Below are 6,566 nucleotides of genomic sequence, written 5' to 3'. Positions count from 1 at the left end.
TGCTCCTCGCGCGCACATAATTACAGGATTATCATCGGCGGGCGCAAGTGTAACGGGCTCGACGTTCGTTTGTGCGTCTCCCGGGGGAAAAAAATCAAGCTTGCGCGCGGATCCATAGATCGGGCCTAGTGCCACACGTAAGCGATTATACCCTTACGTATTAGCGGATAAATTAGAGCCGGATCGAGAGAGATTTCGAGCGGGACGAAAGTTATTGGCGCTGGGATCAGGAGGTTAACGCCGGTTTAATGGGAGTAAAAAGCGAATAAAGCCGCGGAGCAGTATGTAAGCCCGTGTATTTTTCACGAATCGGACGGCTACGTGAGCGCAGTGTTCGAGAGCGTAATTCAAATGTGCTCGAATTCATCTGATAAGCCCGCGGAGCTGCGCACGGCTATTGACAAACCGGAATGGCAGGTATTACGAACTAATACTCGAATTGATAAGGACGTTTTGTAATGAAAATTAATTTTTCCTCGCTAAAGCGCCTGTATCCACTTCCCAACTTGCGCCGGAAAAATCCTATTCAGCCGCGCGCGCGGTAACCCGAGCTTATCGTCCATCTCGGGTCCCAGGCGAAAAATCAACCTGTGTCAACGTGCAATCAGCGGACGCACCGGCTCTTATAGCCGTACACGCACCCACGCCGTATAAAGCCTCGTGTTCCCGCAGGCGGAAATCGACGAGCTAGCACCGTACAGTACCTCTCGAAAAAGAACTCGCCCTCTCGCGTCGGCGTCGTATAGGCACAATATGTAAATCCGATATGAGGATCCTCATCCTCTCGGGATTTTTGCCTCGCGATCGAGTATTGTACACGCGCTGCGTAGGCAAAGCCGAGAAAACCCGCCTCCGCTCGGTACTCTGCGCGCTGCGAGAGCGAGAGGGGGAGAATTCTCCGCAGAGAGAGCGTGTGTGTGTATAATCAGCGCATATTGGCTCCGTTCACGAAACAAATGCCAGGCTCTTTTCTCGGAGAAGCTTACATTATAGGCCGAGTGTGCGCCCGCTGCGAGCCAAGCGAGCTGCAGGTGCCCCCTGAGAGCGCGTGGGTGTCGTTTTACACGCGCTTCGGGAGAAAAGCCTGCTGCCGGCCCTTCCGAGTAGAGTAGCGCGATACCCGAAGCGCTTTTTACAAATCGAATGGAAAGTCCGACAGTGTAAGACGTGTCCAGCGTGTGCACCGCGCATCCAAAGATTCTCGTGAAAAATGGAGGACTTTGTCAGGGGTGTGAGGTTACTACGGTAACTGTTTTCGGAATGGGCGCTTATGATATAATTCGGAGAGTGGACCACCGTGAAATCACGCTACACGATTAATTTCATTCCCCGAGTGTTTAGCGTTGTATTATCGCGGTATTCCGTGTGGAGACCCATTTTTCAGCACGACGCCGCCAAGAAAAATCGAGTTAATTAGTACGCGGACTAATCACGAACACGTGAGCTCGCCGGAACTCTCAAGACGGAACGTCGTGCGGTGGCAGCCAAACATTGTCTTTATTTTCGTTAAAAATGAAATATACTCCCGAGGAATTCGTCCTCCACGTCTTTGATCTAAAAATACGAGGCAGTAGAGAAATAAATCGCAGTCCGTGGCGCACGTCGAAGCCGAGTTCCGCCTTCCCCCTGTATAGACGCATCTCTTTCTCTCTCTCTCTCTCTCTCTCTCTCTCTCCCCCCCCTCGTTTTGGTGTCACACTCGAGCGACGTATCTTTCCACCCCGAGCGAGAGACTTTTTTCCGCGGCGATAAATAACGAACGCGAAAAAAAGGGACGCGACGAGGTTAGTGGCGCAGGGACCTTGCGCCGCGTGTGTACTGTGTATATAGCAGGTTCGGAGATATCCAGCTCGAGCGCGTATAGGTATGAGGCGAGAGAGCATACGGGCAACTTGCCGAGCGGATGTGGGGTCAGAGTACCTACTTCCTACTCGATGCGACCTCTCCGTAGCGCGGTGCGTCGCAGTATGTGCGTGATGGAGAGAGGGATTACACGCGCGCGTACGTGCGTTTATAATGCGAGAGAGACACCTTGGGCTATGTGGCTGTCGACTATAAGCACCACCTGCTAGAACGACGGCACGTAGGCTCGAATTTTCGAAGGAAGAAAAAAACGTAAACAACGATTATTTTTCTCCGCTGTTCTCGAGTGCTCGCGTCATTAGCGCATAACCTGCAGATGTAAACACGAGACATAATTAAAAGAAAACGACTTTGCTCGTGCGCGAGGTAGACAGACAGTCCACTATGGGTCTTCAAGGTCTCGCTCTCATTGAAAAGACGGGCAACTCTCTCGCGCTCCGTTGTGTGTACGCGGACGTTTTTTCCTCGCGCTCTAGTCCATTCATACGCAGCACGCACAGAATGAGTGAGAGAGAGAGAGAGAGAGAGAGAGAGAGAGAGAGAGAGAGAGAAGCATAGTGAGGGCACACACGTGCTTCTTACGCGCAGTGCACTTTGTATGGCGCTCTCGCGCGAGGCGTACGCACACACACACACACGTGTTCACGACTGCATGAGCAAAGCGGCTGCCGTTTACACGTGTTGCTGCCGCGCTACGCGGCTTCCTCTTCCGGTCGAGAGCTGCTGAGGCTGATTTTCGAGACCCACATTCGTGACGCAAAGCGAGCCACTTCCAATCAGAGCCGCATTCAATCAAAGGGATACGACAAGTGCGCGGCGGGGAGATACAGAGAGAGGGGTATCATCAGCGCTAACGATATTCATAATCCTACTCACGACTCGGACGCGTGCGCGCAACGGCAGCCGCAGACGCTGCACACAGTGTACAAAGGCCTTCCTCGCGTACTTATCTCGACGGAGAGTAGCCGCAGTAACGAGCGTGTGTACGCGCGGCGGCAAGGTGCAAGTTCAAATCGATTACGGCGCCTGCCGCGCGCGGATCGTTACAGCTCCGCCGCGGTTCATTTTTGTCCCGACACCTTCTCCCTCTCGAGAGGGAGAGGGCATCAGCCGCAGATGGATACCCAGCGCCATCGCCGCTCAAAGTACTTCCTAGTGTGCCGAGCTCGACTCGCCGCGTAATACTTCACTCTTCGCTCGACTGTGTACTGTTATGCAAGACATAATAGGGTAATAATGGCGCAGCGTAAGCCTCGGTCGGTAACGCAGGGTGGAGTCAGTCACGATCCTTCTCTCTCTACGCTTCGGCCTCTCTCTGACGTAAGCATCTCTCGTTATGTGCCCTGGCTATCTCTCTATGCGCTCCTCTGATTTTCTCCGGCCGAGTGCATTATGTGCCGCTCTCGTTTCGTTATTGTTTTTAAATTGGAGCAGGCCTCCATTTGAAGGGTGTCGGCGGGCGAAAAATGCTTAATCGCTGCACCGCACAGCCGTGGTGCACAGTTGCGTCAAAAGACTCGAAAGTTTTGGCACGTTTTCCGCTGCACATGGCGAAATTTTAGCGACCAATTATCGGGCCAATTACCCACGCGGAAAGTTCACGAGCTTTCATAACTGCTAAACGCTGTACAGTATATGCGGATGGAGGAATTTAAAAAATCTTCCCAAACCGCTTCAGAATCCGATCTAACGGTTTCGACATTAGTCAAAGATTCAACAGTCAAATTGCATTTCGCTCGCAAGTGCATCTCCCCTCATGATCCTCCGCGTGATTATCCACTCTCTATGGGTGTGTACCTTATATGCGCGGCGCTGCGGTCTCTACAGCATCATCTCCCGACTTGCCCGCGCATCAAAATCGCTCCACGGTGACTTATCGGACGTTTATGCTTCGGCGAAACTAACGGCTGTCAATCCCTCTCTCGCGCACAAATCACCGCAATATTGACCGTCAATGTATGAAAATCCGATGAGATACGCTTCTCGGCTATCCGGCGCGCAATTTGCGGTTACGCGCCCACATAGTCGTGCGGCTGCTCTATAAAGCTGTATGTATTGCAAAAAAGAGCTCGTTTTTCAGTTATTTCAGACCTTGAGCGTGCATTTTACATTTTTTGATCTAAAATAAATAAGCCCGACATTCAGGATTCACGAATTCCAGGCAGTCATCGGAAAGTTCACGGTCGTTCGATTTATTTTTCTATCTCCGAGCGTATGTTTTTTACTCGCGTTTCGAATATTTTTTCCACACCTCGGCGGACGTTTCGCTTGACACTGGAAATCCTTGAATAGCAAAATATATACTTTTCTCAAATCCTTCGAAAGCCGAGTCAGTCGTCGATTACACCCTTGTCCCCTCGACTGTCGATTCTATTATCCCAAAGGTGCGATAAAACCGCAGCGTTATCCAGGCCAAGTGGCGCGCGCGTGTCGCAACGCGGCGTAACCAGCCGCGAAAATAAAAACCGTGGACCGCCTACCTAATTGGCGCTTCTTCGCAATTTTGATGCTCGTATAACACTGCGCGGGCTCGGTTGCTCCGACTGAGAGCCAGTATAATGGTTAAACGATGCGGTTGTCGGTTCGGCAATTCCGGGTGGAGTCGGAGTCACGAACTCGATCGCCTGCATTTTTCGCCGGCTTTTTGCCAGAATTGCGAGAAAAGTGCTCTTCGCCAAAAATCCGAGCTAGTCATCGTTAGCGGCCATTCGACGCGCTCCGCGCTCTCTGTGTCTTGGGAAAAAATTCTTCGCCGCCGCGGTGAATGCTTCTCTCCGAGTGAATTTATTCAAAGGCGATCAGCTCTCGAATTAATATTACAAAAAGCCCAGCCTAATCGAGAAACGAAACGAGATGAAAAAAAGGCACATCAATCTTCGTGTACAGGCTAAATATTTGGCCGCCGCATTGTGAGCACCCACGGATAATAAGATTATTATACAGGCAGGCGGCGTCGATTAAGCTACTTGATTTGGGAAATAGGCAAGCGCGAGGCAACAACCTGTCCGAGACCACTTCTCTCTCTCTCTCTCTCTCTCTCTCTCTCTCTCTCTCTCTGTCTGTCTTTCTCGCGGGCTCATATACATATCCGTAGCTGCTTGTGTGTTATCTCGCACGCGCGTATAATGCGTTTCTGGTAATGTCATTATTGCCTCTCGGCGCAATCATCGCCGAGAGGAATCCCGACGTGGGTGGCTGAAGCATGATTTCGTAGTTTCTGCCGCGCGCGCCGAGACACAACGAGAGAGAGAGATCGACTCGAGAGTTCGGCTCATCTCTCTCCTCTGTGGTGTCGCGTGTATTATAATATACGTGTGTTGTATAGAGCCACTCGCGGCTCTCTCGAGGCCTTGAACTAGCACCCACGTCGCTCATCCCCGCTCCCGCTGCACCTGTGACTCGATTCCGGTTAAGCAGGTGTATTAAATTTTGTGTTTCTCGCTCCGCGTCGCTTTTTATAACTCACTCGCCTCGGAGAGCGAGAGAGGAATCCCACACGGACGTTTCGAGAGAGAGAAAGGGAGAGAGAGAGAGAGAGAGAGAGAGCTGTGTGCGTACAGTGTCTAATCTAGCGGCGTATTGCTCTTTTAGCGCTCGGGGCGTTAACTGCAGCATAAATCCGGCACCAATCCCCCTTTATGGACCTGCTCGATGTTTTATATTTATACTCGCGCAGCCTCGAGATTGACTTCTTAACTTTATTTGGGAAGATTTAAAGAGGATCGGACCGCACCTGAACAACACGCGCACGAGCTGGCGGACGCTGGAATCCATATACGCGCGCCACGCATCGCGGAGAATAAAGAAAGGAGTCAAGAAGGAGAGAAAGACAAGAGGAAGAGCAGTTGAGGAATGTCGCCGAACCGCGTGGGCTTTTATATCGCGCGAACGAGAGAGTGAGAGAGAGAGAGAGAGAGAGAGAGGGAGAGAGAGAGAGAGAGAGAGCTGATGCACATCACGACGAGCCACACGCGCGTGAAAACGGTTCTCTCTCTCTTCGATTCGACGCTCGCGAGAGATGACCTTGAGTGACCCTTGTCTCTTTGCGGAGATTGGCTCTTTATTATCCCGGCTGTACGTCTCTTTCTCTGCCCCTTCGTTCCTTCCTGGTTTTATCGAAGGACTCGCGGCGGTGCGAGGAGCGATGAGGCGTGGTCAATCATATACGTACGGTAGCTGAGATCGCTGAGGCTCAATCGGAACCGCGCGACGTGACCCCCGGGCGCTCTTCCATATACAGGATACATCTACCTTCAGCCGATGAAGCTGTGCTCGCCGAGAATATCGTGTACTGTTATCTGTGATTTTTTGCGCGGCGGGCCAGTCGCGTCGCGTAACACTTATTTTTCCAAATTACAGCAATTCGCCTCGACGCGTGCGTGGCGGGAATCGCATTAGAAAATCAATGAACACGCACTCGTAATTGCGAATCAATTATAGCCGTTTGATAAATTCGGCCGGCAATTACTGAATAACGCGCCGAGAAATTACGACTATCTCGCGTTATTAATTCGGCTGCTCGTTTATTTTGCAATAGCGCGTGAGCACACGTGTCGGCATAATCGGAGGAACGCGTAACCGGCAGCAGCGCGTCTAGAGGGATGTGTACGTCTTTATCTCGCGAGCGTAGTCTGCTGATAATTTCAGGCTAATGAGCCGGCAGCCAGCGCGGGGCAATTTCGCATAGCGCGAATATTATCCCC

Source organism: Nasonia vitripennis, chromosome 5 (genome assembly GCF_009193385.2).
Source record: "Nasonia vitripennis strain AsymCx chromosome 5, Nvit_psr_1.1, whole genome shotgun sequence".
In the NCBI taxonomy this organism is placed as follows: Eukaryota; Metazoa; Arthropoda; class Insecta; order Hymenoptera; family Pteromalidae; genus Nasonia; species Nasonia vitripennis.
The sequence above is the reverse complement of the archived record's forward strand: the minus strand, read 5'-3'. Positions refer to the sequence as shown.